General features: G+C 52.1%; 1 pseudogene; it reads right to left on the bottom strand.

The window, feature by feature from the left end:
- Positions 1-88: 88 nt before the first annotated feature.
- On the bottom strand, positions 89-11,699 carry LOC129201298 (electroneutral sodium bicarbonate exchanger 1-like; annotated as a pseudogene).
- Positions 11,700-13,839: the final 2,140 nt, after the last annotated feature.

The following is a 13,839-nucleotide window of genomic DNA, read 5'->3' as shown; positions in this document are numbered from 1 at the left end:
AGGACTCATTTTTAAAATTATACCTCTAGTCAAGTGTTAAGCTCACTGCTAATTTAGGATAAAAGGTTACGATGTGTGATCCAGGCTATTAGGATCCTTTCTGTTTAGTTCTGATCTTGCCCCGACATTTAAAGACGAGCTGTGGCAGAAAGAGGCAATCTCACAGCCCGAGGGAGACGCCCGGCCCCGAGCACCCAGCAAGCTTCACCTCTTCTTCTTTGGCTTTCATTTTTTTGGCATCGTCCAACTTCTTCTGCTTGCTTTCTTTCTGGCATAAGGTCATCCAGAAAGCTGAGCTCTCGCTTCGAGAAGCAGAAATCCATCACTTTCCGGACAAAAACGAGAGCCAAAACCTTCACGAATAAGAGGAAGATGCAGCGAGGTCAGAGATGATGCCACAGCTCGCTCCGACGCTACAAACACCCCGACGCCGAGCAGCACCGGCTCTTACCATCATGGGGAAGATGATGGCGGCACGCGACACCTTGATGGCCCAGAGCAGGACGAGGCAGATCAGCTGGATCATGGTGAAGCAATGCACCTTCGCAAGGGGACGTGCCGCAGGTAGATGAAATCCGGCTGGTGTTTCGCCGGCATCCCAAACAGCTTCAAGCGATCGAAGAACTGTAAAATAACAGTGAGAAGTTTCTGGCCCCGGGGAGACGCGGAGGGAGTGTTCAGGGATCTCACTTGCAATGAGAAATCCTGGATCCCACCGCGTTCCTCTGCGAGCAGCACCCAATTTTCCCCCGCTCCATCTATAAACCGGCTTGCCCGCGAGAGCTGCCCACCGAACTGCAATTATTCCCCGTTATTCTGTTCTCACGCGTTTCTCAGCACGCTGAATCCCCCAGCAAGGATTTCCACCAGCCACAGAAATCGCCTTCCCTTCGCGCTGAATTCCCCCATTTTCCCTAACCTGCCCTGAACTTGCCCGGTCCTCCCGCCCTATATACACCTCCTGTGCCTCCTCCAATCTTTTTCTTACACAAAATTTTTTGATCGCTTGCTTTCGGAGAGGGGTTTTTCCCCCATGCCACTGCTTTTTTTACCTGCTTCTATAGAGATGAAATACCAGGGACCCAACACGCTGTAAAAGAGGCCGTACCTGAATTCCTCTGAGCGACGACACACCCATGTAGAGAAAGACGCCATAAAGCACAGGCATTGGTATAAACTCCAAAAATAAATACAGAAATTAGTGCATTCTTGTTTTCAAATTGCATTTTCAGTATTACCGCTCTCTTCTACAGTCCCTGCCTAAAATTGCCTAAAGCCTTCCAGCTTCCACAGGGTTAGAGAAGTGTCGCATTTTAACCATCAGAGATTTTGTGCGTGCGAATGATTTAATGCTCTGCTTTAGGCTGAGCTTTTGAGTTACACTTCATCAGAATAATCCTGTTTTCCAGAAAGGTTGGAGGAAAATAGGTGATTTCGCCCATGCTACCATATGCCGCGTTCTGCGACGGTAGAAAAACATTTGTACGTGTTCTTGTGGCAACACGCAAGGAAGCCCACGGGGACGATTTCATGCGCGTTTTAGCGCGTTAGCTACTGGGAACGGCTGTTCCGAGGCATCTGGGGGAACAAATTGCAACCGATAACGTGCTGCCTGGTTGAAAGAGCAGAGGTACTGCTCTAAATACGCTTCATCGTAACCCATAAACACGGGTGGGCCTGAAAGACATCTGAAAATCCAAGCAGTTGGCTTGCTCGCTTGGCTCGAGCGTGCCAAACTGGGGTCTGAAGGGCTGGAAAGTGCAACCGAGGGTGGTTCCCACCCACGGATCGAGCCCCAAGGTTTGGGATCACCTCCTCCTCTGCTCCACAGCTACTCTCAGGCCTGGAGAAAGGGGACTAGTTTTGCATAACCTCCAAAAAGCTCGCGGTTGTTGGGTGGTTTCCATTTTCCTCTTACCTTTAACACCGAAGTGAAGAAGACTGAGCAGCCCATGAGCACAAAGATCATCAAGCCAGTGACTCTCTGCTCTCGTATCCCCAGAAACTTGGGCTGTTCTCCTGGAGCTGAGCAGCCAGACTCTACTTTGAGGCTATTCACGTGGGTGATGGACAGGACGGTCGCAGCCACAAACCACGGCAGCCCCATCACGGAGCACACCCCCAGCATCACGGCCACCATGAAGAGTCCAGGTGGTACCCGCATCCTTTCTGCGCGGAGCGAAACAAGAAACAGAGCATCTCACGGGACAAGAGCAAGGACAACGTCGCAAGTCAGACCCAAACAACCCTGTATGAGCTCAAGTCGACGTCTTGAAAATTTAAAACACGAACTGGAAACAAATAAGGATGTATCCAGTCTTTGCGCAAGCACCTTGCATGACAATCCGGCAGCAGTTCAGACAAAGTGGATTTGGGGAGTTTGTATCTACTTCTCAACAAAAAAAAACCACCTTACTATTTTTCATTCATAAAGACATTTCTACCACTTGCGAGTAAGATATGACTCTCAGTTATCCCTGGCAGCACATCAAAATGATTCGTTCCCCAGCTGCTGCTGACATTTTAAAACAAAAGCGTGCTTCTACAACGCTCTAAGCTTAATATGCTCCTCCGAAAGATTGCTCATCTGAACTCCCCTGTTGTCGTTTGCTCCCTGTGTCATCATTAAGCCAGGAGACCATCTTGCCACGCTGCCTGACGTTGTTCCAAACCAATGCCTTCACAAGGCATTTGGAATTGGAGCTTCTCCCCGTACCTGCAGCCCAGAGCGGGTTGCGGATGGGGTTGTCTCCTGCAGCCCCTTACCTTCAGCCTGTGCTCCTTCCTGTTCACGATAAGAGCAGTGATCTGCTGGTCCATGAATATCAAGATGGTGCAAAGCAGAGCTGGGATGAGCGCAGCCACCACCGTCCACCAAGGGTTGGGTCCTATGGGGTTGATGAACCACCCGCGGTCGTCTCTGGTAGGCTGCAACAAAGCACACACATCAGCCTCGTCTCCCAGCCCAGCTACTTCACCGGCTTGGATTTTCCCCTCCATCCCCGTGTCACAGCATCTCCCAGCCCTGGTTTCACGTCACCCCACCCCGGGGCTCAGCAGTGCCAGCATCCTCTTTGCAAGCACCTGTAGCTATTTCTCCTGCAGGTACCTAGTTTTGGGGCTGTCTTCTCATTTCCATGAGGAAACGATGCACTTGGAGGTGGAGGAGGAGATGGTCACACCACCAGCATCTCCTCCAGACTCAGCCCTGTCCTGCCCCTGTGAAACCCGCTCCGTGCCACAACACCCCCCCTACCTTGAACGTATGGGGGATGTGGAGCTTCGGTGACGGGATCCCAGTCATGAAGTCAATGAGCACCATGATGACGATGGTGAGGAAAACAGCAAAGTCACTTATTGTGGACCGCACCTGGGGCAAGAAACCAGAGCTGAAAGGGGCATCGCAAAGGGTGCCGCAACATGAGATGGAAAAATGAGAGACATCAACAACATTAAGGCTGGTTAACAAAATCCCACCACTCTGAGGACATGCAGCCAAATCCCTTGGTTAGCTACTGTTGCTGTGCTTGTCTCTGTGAGAGCTGGTGTCAGACAATAAAAAAAAAAAGAGTTTAATTAGGTGGAAGAGGGTTGTTTGAATTCAAACCTTAAGTAAAAAAAATATTAAAAAATAAGGAAGCAGATGGCTGCCACTGCAGCCACGCTCACAGCTAAAATGGGAATAAGGCGCACTGAGGCATCGTATGTTCCTCAAAAGGAAGAAAAAGTGTCTTTTCCTATGGCAGCTCCTCATTTGAACCAACTTTCCCCTTGAGCATAATGCACAGAGAAAAAAAAAAAAAAAAAAAAAAAGGCAAATAAACCCCCACAACTTTGGAAGACCTCTTTTCCCACTGCCTGAGCAAAATATCGCTCGGGGCAGGTCGCGAGGCAGGTGGGAAACGCCACGGTCGTTTAGCACTCATGGAAACGAGGGAGGGACATCCAAGCTGCTGGAGAGTTTGGCCTTCAAGGTCAATGTTTCCCAGCTTGACCAAGCGGTGGCAAATACTGCTTAGCGCTCCGGGAAAGCCATTTTGGGAAATGAGTGTGGAGACTGCTGCCGGCCACCATCTTCTACCTACTCTGGTTGGGAAGTAACGGCTGCTTTTAAACTTCTTCAAGAAGCTCGACAGGACAAAGGTGGAGAAGAAGAGGATGCAGCACCAGAAGAGGACATTAGGCGCGTAGGGGCCATTGCGTCCACAGGCAGGTCCGTGAAACTCTCCATGCAAATACCGACATTCCTGGAGAAACAGAGCGTCAGGACACAAAGGTAGTGCACGTGCGGCAAGGAAACCTGGGATAACTCGGGGCTTTTGAGGATCTTGGTCCAAGATCCATGACCTTGTAACTGCTGCTGCTGCTGCTGCTGCTGACGGAGATTTATATTGAATGAGCAGCAGCTGAACAAGTGACACATCGAACCGCACAGAGGAGAGCGGAGAGGCGAGATGTGATGGGACACCATATCACAGACCCATGGCACATCCTCCGCTCGAATGGCAGGCAACCGTGGCTGAAGAAGACGCCAAGAGGGGAAGGAAACACTGGAAGTTCTTGGGGATAGAGAAAGAGGGAGCAGGGAAGGAGGGCTAAGACAACCGCGGAAGGCAAGGAGAAGAGACGAATCGTCCCTTCCCAGCGAAGGGCTCCCAGGACACGGCCAAGAGGGGATGAAGATGTCCTGAAGAGCCTCCCATCCTATGCCTGGGCTTTGCTTCCAGCAACAGCAGCCCGAGAGGCTGCTCAGACGTGCAAATTTATGCATGGACCTACAGACAGTGCTGAGTAAGCAAGCAAGGACTGGAGTTCTTAGGAACCAAGTAAGGAAGCTAAGGACTACCTTCAAGCAGGAACTTAAGTCCTCCAACTTCTACAAGAATCAAACCACCCACTTAACCTTGCTCCTGGTCAGAAAAATTGTCCTGCGACAGGGTCAAGGAGGACAGTTATTACCCACGATGTTGGGGGGACAAGGTGGACTCTCCTTCCCAGGACCAAGCGGGTTAAAACCACACGTTAGATTTAAAGAATGCCTTTGCAGAGCAGCACTAGCACAGTCTGAAGCCCCTCATCACCCGAAGGGCTCTGACTTTTGCAAAATGTGAACGCCCCTGGACCCCGCGGCCGCGGAAGTAGTGGCTTGGGGCACTTACAGTCACCGTGAGGTTTTCCCAGGCGATGCCAGACACGTTGATCTCGTTTGCTCTCCCAGAAACGCAGGGTTGCCTTGCTGGGATGGCTTGGTGCCTCACACTTACAGCTGGGAGGAGAAAAGCCAAGACGAGGGTGAGGGAAAGGCAATGGAGGTGCAGCCCTGAGCTCCTGCCAAGGGGCAGCAGCCTTTTAGGAGGAAAAAAAAACTCACTAGTAGACGGTGAGGAAGTCGAGCTTGCTGTGCATGTGCACAGGGTAGGTCTCTCGCAGGTGACTCAGCTTCTCCAGAGCCTCGTAGATGATGAGATGATGCAGATGAGGGAGGCGAAGGCTTCTTCGGTGAAGCGGGTGATGTAGCACACCAAACAGCTGGCTCGGTGGCCACCAGCACTATGCAGAAGAAGGCAGTCCACAGCCCGATGCAGGCCCGCAGAGAGAGATAGGAGAGCGCGTACTCCCTGGGAAACCAAAATCAAACAAAGGCTGGAAAGGCCAGGAAGAGGCGCCGAGCCGTGCCTTCCTTCGGGGAAAATCACGAGCAATTTAGGAGCACGTCAAGGCTGCAGGTGGTAAATGCACTTTCCATGTCCTACTACAGACAGCCTTGGGGCTGCGGTGCAGGGTGCGGACCTGCAGGAGGAGAGGCCAATTATTTCATGATTGTTATTTAACAATTAGCTTGTGTTAAGGCCTTGGAGGCTAATTGAGGTCAGGGCCCTTTGTGGAAGGTGGTGTCCTCCACCACATCACCCCCCATGCCCTAACACCAAAACCCCGGCTGATTTTGCACCCAGTCACCTGCTACCAGCAAGCTGGGGCTGAAGAATAAATTGAATTGCAATCAGGGTGTCTCATCTCACATCAAAGTCATCACAACACAAGGATCCCCATCCTTATGGCTTCTCCTCTTCCTGCTTCATTTTAACCCTAAAACCCCCAAACAACCTCATCCATCCTTCAGAGACCAAGGGCTCTTGCACCATCACATACTAAAGCAGCAGCGTGCAACGTCTGCGACACAGAAAACAACTGAAATCTAACAACTCTCACTGAGAAAAAGACGAGAAAAACATCTTTTCTCCACCACTGCCTCCTGAAGGCTCTCGCGGCACTCGGCCGCGGCAGCCGGCCTTACTTGCAGAATTTGTAGAGGATCTTTTCGAACACGAGGACGGGTCCAGTGCTGCCAAGGATGGTGAGAGGTTGGCCAGCAAAGAGGGAATACACCACGCCGGTCATGGATGCGCCCAGCAGTGACTCCATGGCACTCTGTCCAGGGAAGAGGCAGCAGCGAGGAAATAAATCAATGGGAAAAAGAAGAAAAAACCCAAAGCAAATTCACTGCAGCGAAGATTTTGCATGAGTTTTGCGCTCCCCCACGCCACCCAAGAGTGGTGCTCACGATGTGGCCGTCGGTCGCCTCCCCCCAGCAGTCCCCCGAAGGTGATGACAGGGGACATGCAGGCACAGAAGAGGAAGAGGAAGGACGCCAGACACTGCAGGCTCAGACCATCCCGAAAGTCGCTCCAGAACCACGGGGCTTTGCGCTTCACGTCCAGGATCAAACCTCCAAAGAGCCTGGAGGAAGGAAAAACAAATAGACTGTTTCCCTGCAAGACCACACAGAGGGGGTTTTGCTGCAGAAGGACAAGCCCAAGCAGACAGTAACCTTCATTGCTAACCAGCAGCAGTCTCCTTCGGCCGTTTTATACCCGGCAGAAACCAAGCAAGCACAAAAAACCCCTCCAACAAAAAGAAAAAGGACCAAACCTGAAAGCCCATCCCCTCTTACTGCAACTGTCCCTTGCTTGGAGAAGCAGCAGAGCTCTCCCTGGAGGTATTTACACAGCTGCTTCCACCCCAAATCAAGAAAATCTGTCTGCAGTGGTGCTGTGGCTGAGCCCAGCTGCCCAGATCTCACCTGCCCAGCCCAGGGGACCGAGCTGGTAATGTGAAGCCCCTTCACTGAACCAACTAACCCCAGAAAACTGCTACAAGGGAAGGTGCACGCTCCGATTCTAGAGGCAAAGAGAAAAAAAAAAAACAAACAACAAACCCCACAAACTATTAAAGCTCACACCTTCCCGTGCGCTCCAGTTCAGGACCACTGTGTTTCTCTGGCTTGCTGTGAGAAGCACTGTCATCGAGAGCTCCTGGCATCTTCCTTTTTCCCTGTTAAAAAGGAAATAAGCCAAAGCTATGGATTCGTAACCACTGGCTTGTTGGGCTTCTGGTCTGGGTATGTGACTGCGTCAAACTGGGACCTGGTGAATCTGGGTCCCAGAACAGCATCCCCGGCCGGCCGGCCGCCGGCCTGCCCGTCCCCCTCGCGCCTCCCTCCGCCGCAGCACCCACCTGCGAAGGGACGTTTTTCGGGGGCTCGATTCGGATCGATGGATCCCATTCTCCTGGCGGCAAGACCGTGACCTGATCCAGAAACTCGTCGATGCCGGCCACGAGGTCAGCCCGGTTCTCGGCTTTATAGGCAACGTCACGGAAAACCTGCCGACAGGAGACAACCTGCTCAGAGGACAACCCATCTCCGATGTCCTAAGCACTACAGTAAGCTCCTGGCTAAATGCAAGATCATTTTCCCCAAATTTCCTGCTTGTAATGGCAGGAAATATTCCCCCAAATGGAAAAATCTGTCCATCACGGTACTTGTAATCATCTCCTCCACGAGGTCCCCATCCCTCATGGCACACCATACCCTTTTGCTCAAAGCGGGGAAGTTTCACTGGCCCTGGCAACGCCACCACTGGGGACAGGGTGCTGGGGACCCCGGGGAGGTGCAGGATGCACACCGGGTGGGATTTCAACCTCCAAGAGGTGGGGTGATACAAATCCGTGCGTTTGCTTCGGCGTGTGAACGAGGGGTGGGCTATCTGGAGAGCTGTGGGCAGTTGGGAAGCAAATCCTCTTCCTCACTACTGCAGAGAGCTGAAGAAAACCAAAAATGACCCGGAATTCTCTCTTCTCGCACCTCATCCGTCATGATAGTAGCCATGGACCTGCCGATCTCATGGTACTGATGGGCTTTGCCTTCTGGTCCAAGCAAAACAAACAGGAACCTGGGCAAGAAAAACACAATGAGCGAGAAGAACGTGTCCTTGCTCAAAGGACACCCAAGGAAATCCCTGGGAGCCCCCAGCCCCGAGCGCAGCTCCAGAGGGGACACGTAGGCTCACCGACTCCGCCAGGAATTTGAAATTCACCAAAACCGATGGCAAATTTAATTTTTGGGCCAATTTTCATTAAAATTGGCCAAGGGGTTTGAAAGACACAGCAGGGAAGGGATGCGAGTGGGAGAAATGTCCTCGCTCCCCCTGCCCTTGTTCCCTTGGGACGCCAAACTGATGCATGCACCTTGATGTTCTTTCGTTGGGTGGGGGTTTTTTGAAATAAAATCTTTGTGCTTCTCGTTCAGACCTTGTTGGGATGGGAACTTCCGTCATGCCCGAGAGGAGGACAGCCGGGGTCAGGCGGACAAATGCCACGATGGGCTGGCGAAGGAAATCCAGCTCTCCTATGAGCACGTTGGATGCTTCAGCCCCGGTGGGAATTTTCTTCATGAAATGCAGCTGCGCCTAGGCACAACAAGCGATATTCAGGCAAATACCCCAAAAGCAAAGCCCTCAGCACTCTGCACCCAAATTTGCAAGACCAAATCTGGCCCTAAAGGCATAAGATAGCTACGAGCGTCTCACCTTGCTTAAGTCCATCGCATTGCTCTCATGGTTCACCCCATTTTTAGCTTCTGCAGTGGTAGGAGAAGGATGCGGGGTGAGTGTTTGGGCTGGTAGGAAAAAGAAAGACACTCAGAAAGACGGACAAGGAGCAATTGGGATGCTTCTCCTCTGCCAGGACAAGTCGAATGGGACCAGAGCCCTGCAGGAACCCTCACCTGGCTTGTCAAGGAGGTGCAGGTCTGACTGCTTCTTGCTCACATCAGCAAACGAGCGGACGATGGGAAGAAGGTTGTTTCTTTTCTTCTCATTCTGATGGTGATGCTTCTTCAGTAGGACTTCTCGAACTTTTGCCCGCACGTGCTCGTCAAACTCCGTGGACTGGTCTTGCGGGCCCAGGATCATATCTGGGGATGGCAAAGGGAAACGAAGCCGTCAGAGCAGAAACCCCCCCCAGGTCCCAAGCCCTGAAGCCCCCAGGGGAAGGCTGTGCCACGCAGGATCCCCTGACACAGGCCCAGCCTTGCTTAGCAAGACATTTTAATACAGTTCAGCCTTTGCAGCGAAAGCAAGAAGTTTCTTTTGCTAAAAAACACGAGCAAAGTGCTTATTCATCACTCTGCTAAGATAATTATTTCCCATTCGAAATAATGCAATTTTCTTGCCCCGTCTGGCCTTTCTGTCTGACTCTACACATTTAAAAAAAAAGCTGGAAAAAACACACCAGAAAAAGCTGGTGTGACTGTTGCACGCCCAGCCTGCATCCAAAACCAACTTAAAAACACAGCGGGGTTTCTGGAAAAGGACGCGCCGTTGGGGCAGGGTTTGATTCGGGAGCGGAGGGCACCGCGGCAAACCGAGCTCGGCCGTTCCCGCAGAGACGCGGCGCCCGCGGTACCTGCAATCTCTTCGATGCTGTTGGCACAAATGTCCAGCAGCACCGTCCCGTTGATGATGCAACTCCTCAGCTCAGAGAGGCTGTGCAAGGACAGCGTGGCCACGTAGGGCTTGCTCCAGCGCTCGCCGCCGTCTTCCACGTCCTCCTCAAACTTCAGCCACCTGCGGACATCAGGCGCGATCAGCCCCATTGCAAGGAAACGGCCTCAGCTCCGCAACCCCTTTAACAGAGCTACAGGGCGGCGAGAGAAGGCTCCTCGCATCGGCACCTGCAAAAGCTTTGCCAAAGTCCCGGAGAGCGGAAAGCAGAGCCCGCGGGTGCTGCCGGCGAGGGGACTCCTCTCCCACCGCGGCCGGCAGCGGGGATTTACCTTGCCGTTTCCTTCCACTCGGCATCTTCACCCTCTTTCACGCAGATCTCATCCAGCTCGGTGAACAAGTCATGGGGAACGTGCTGCTCGTCCTCCTCGGTCCTGAGGATGAACTGCACTCGCTGGGACGGAGTGTCTGGGGGCAGAAGGCAAAGCCCCGTCCCGTTACCGTGCCCGAATACGGCCCGTCACGCTCACAGGCAAAGCGGGCATCGATCGGCACCATAAACATCGGGCTGGCCCCTCTGCCCTGGCTCTGTCCAGGCTTGCACAGAGCCCCAGAGAAGGAGAAGCATCTAATCCACCTCTGCATAAGCATGGGCACCTTCCCTTCCCCACAGTTCCATTTTTAAAGCCAGGATCCCTCTGAGGAAGGCGAGCCTAAATCCTTTATGCATTTAACTGTCTTAAAAAAAAATAAAAAAAAAAAAAAAAGAGAAGAAAGAGGAAAGTTTGGGAAAAGAGAGAGGGTCCTGCTAAATGATGCCGCTTTCCCTCGGAGGAACAGCAAGCCACTCAAACCGGCACGGGGACCTGCTTGCAGAAGACCCCAGCACCCACGTAGCCCCGAGGAGTTCAGTGAACGCTGCGGCGGGACTTACAGTGGTAGCCCTGCTCCGTCGGGGCAGAGTCCTTCTCCCGTTCCCGATGCTTCTGGCTGTGGGGACGGTGATGCCGGTGGCTTTGCCTCACCAGCGGCATCCGCACGCCCACGTACAGGGTCCGGTGGCCTGCGAAAAAGCGGCGTTTGCATCGTTCTCGATACCGCGGAGACACTTGACGCAGATGCTGCAATTAAATCAGTGCAGCCATCCCAGGAGGAAACATCAACTTCTCTTAATTTTCTTTTAACTGGATCCCTGAACGTCACAGACCTGCCCTTTTTTCCCAAGCCTATTTTACTCAAACTTTGCAACGAGAGAGCAACAACAAGTGATGGTTCCCGATCATCTAAAATGCCCTGAAAGTATCCAACCTCTTCTCAAAGTCCAGCTTCAGCTGGACAACGCTCAGAATTGCTCGTTGAGCAGCAACAAAAGGTAATTATTTTGAAAATCTTTGTATGGCGCAAGGCGACAAGAGAAGATCAAATCAGTCCCATGATAATGAACTCCAGAACAAAAAAAAAGAAAACCACAGCCCTGAGTCTGCAGCCGTCAAATTATGCTCCCGGCTTGGAGAGCCCCGTGGCTAAAACTCACACCATGGCCTCCACGGGGGCTTTCTCCCTCTGTTTAAAAGCCGTCACGTTAAAAAAGGTGAAAAGAACTGTGCTTATTTATTTAGAAGCACGCCACGTTTTGCTGCACGTGACGCGTACGCCAAGCAAGGGACGTCGCAGGGACTTTGTGCGACAGGAAAAGGCGCTGGGCTGGCGGCTCCTCTACCGGGATCTCAGCAGAGACTCACCTTCCAACTCCTCCTTCTCATAGTGAATATTGACGACGTTGCTCGTTCTTCCTTGGTCAATCACTGCCTCTTCGTCATCTCCCTGTTTAGAAATGAGAAGGGAAAAGTTGTGCAGAGCTCCCTTACGTCCTCCCGGCCATCGTCCACCCCCGCGTCCACCCAAATCCACGAGCATCACGCCTCCGCGTGCCTCCTCCTCCAGGCACAGCCCTAAAAGCACGGACTTGGAGGAGGTTTCTCTTCCCATAACCCAATAAAACAGCCCGTAGCATCGTTCAAACACAAAAAAAAACCCCAAAAAACCCCTCCGAGATTTGCACCCAGTTGCTCGATTTCTGAAACCGAAGTTTGAAGAAGAGCAAAACACCAAGAAAACTTGGGGAACTGTCAGGGCTGTTGGACGAAATTCAAGAAGCAAGAGCTACACCGTGCACTGGGAAACAGCCCAAAAGAACCAAACCCATAATTTAAAATAAAACTTCAAACGCTGCGCTGGCAGATGCTGCCCGTTGTACTAATAATGATGCATTAATCACAAAGACTTAATTAAAAAAAAAAACAACAAACCCAAAGCCAGAAAATAAATAACTTGTTACGATTTAACCTGCAAACACTAACGTGAAATCTGCTTTTTATCCCCCAAATTCCTGCTTCGACTGAACAGCATCACCTGCCACCGCGCAGCAGCGATGCTCAGGAAAGGCACCAGTTAATTTAACGAACAAGAGGAAGAAACGCTCCTGTCTGGAAACGAGTTTGCTGGTCCCCGAGTATTAATTTCAGAGCCGACCTGTTGCTAACTCCCCGCCAGCTCCCGGGACTCGCCCACGTAACCCGGCAGCCGGATTATCACGCGCCCGTGGCTTTCCTGTCCTCTCTCCGATGATGGCCTCCACCACCCTCCGTCCCCTCTTAGCAAAAATGCATCCTGCTCCCCTTTGGTTTTGCCAAAAAAAAAAAAAAATCCCCCAAAAAACCAACCCCAAGAAACTCCAAACCCCAAGCCGGGAAAAGGTATGGGATGAAAGGGCTTAATAAAATCGCTTTAAATTGCAATTTAAAAAAAAAAATTACTGTTTAAAGAAAAAAATCGCGGTTTCAAAAAAAAATCGCAGTTTTAAAAAAAAAAAAATCGCGATTTAAACGAAATCACAAGCTCGAGCACATTAGGTGGGTGTTGGAGTGGGAATACACGGGGCGGTTTGGGAGTCAAACACCCCGCGGGTGACACAGGAAAGTCTCCGTCTCTCTTAGAAACCGTTTTGCCCCCGTACTCCGACCAACGACGCTGAACCTGCCGCCGGGAGCCCTCCCCGGCACAAAGCATCTCCCCCCTCCGCATCCCTCTGCGCTCCGGGGAAATGCCGACGGGATTTCGGGGAGAGGTTTCCAACCGTTTGGGGCGGGGCGGGGGGGCATCGGGGACGTTGGGCCCCTCGGCAGAGCCCCTACCTGTAACTCTTCCAGCAGCGTCATTTTGTAACCCTCGTCCTGGCTCATCCTGACGTCGGTCAGCGGTTTTGGGGTTTTGGGGATCAATCAAGGGGGGTTAGACCCCCCCCAGGACACCGCAGTAACCCTCACCGAGAGGAGCTCAGTGTCGCCCGCTGTGTACCAACTCCAGGTACACAAAAAGTGACCGTTTCTTGGAATCGGAATCTTGGGCATGGGCGGTTATTTAAAGCCACGCAACCCCAAAACTCATCCTGCTTGGAAAACTTAGTGGATGGGGAGAAACCAGCTCTGTTTTGAACCAAACCTACCCGGAGGAGAGAAATGGGGTGTAAACGCCGGGGCGAAAGGCATAAGCGGCGTTTTGGTGTGTTTCACAGCATAAGCTGCCAACATACGACTGAGGCGCAAACCCTTGGGAAAATACCCGTTACGGGGCGGCTCAGATCCCCCGCTGCTTTTATATTATTAAGTTTTAAAGCTTCAGGAGCAAACGTGGGAGGAAACGGGACAAGTGGGGACCTCCAGGTCCGTGGTGAGATGCTCCAAGCATCCCATCGCCCTTCCCCGGCCACCACAGCATCCCCGAAATCGCAGCGAGCCTCACACGGAGATGCCACCAAAGAAATTAAACCAGAGCAATGAAAGTGCGTGGTGATAGGCAAACAAAAGCCAAAGTTTCAGCAAATGAGGGGGGGTGGGGGGTGGCATTTTACTCCCCCTGAACTGCTAAGGCATCCAGCAAAGATAAAAAATGTACAACTCTAATTAATCTTTGAGTCTGCCGCTTCTTCCTCCTCACGGGGAGGACTCCTCTCATCGTTCCCCTGCTCCTATATGGAGCCTCTCCCACGGGCTACAGT

Source organism: Grus americana, unplaced genomic scaffold (assembly GCF_028858705.1).
Source record: "Grus americana isolate bGruAme1 unplaced genomic scaffold, bGruAme1.mat scaffold_91, whole genome shotgun sequence".
NCBI lineage: Eukaryota > Metazoa > Chordata > Aves > Gruiformes > Gruidae > Grus > Grus americana.
Note: the sequence above shows the minus strand (reverse complement) of the source record. Positions and strands in the feature narration are given on the sequence as shown.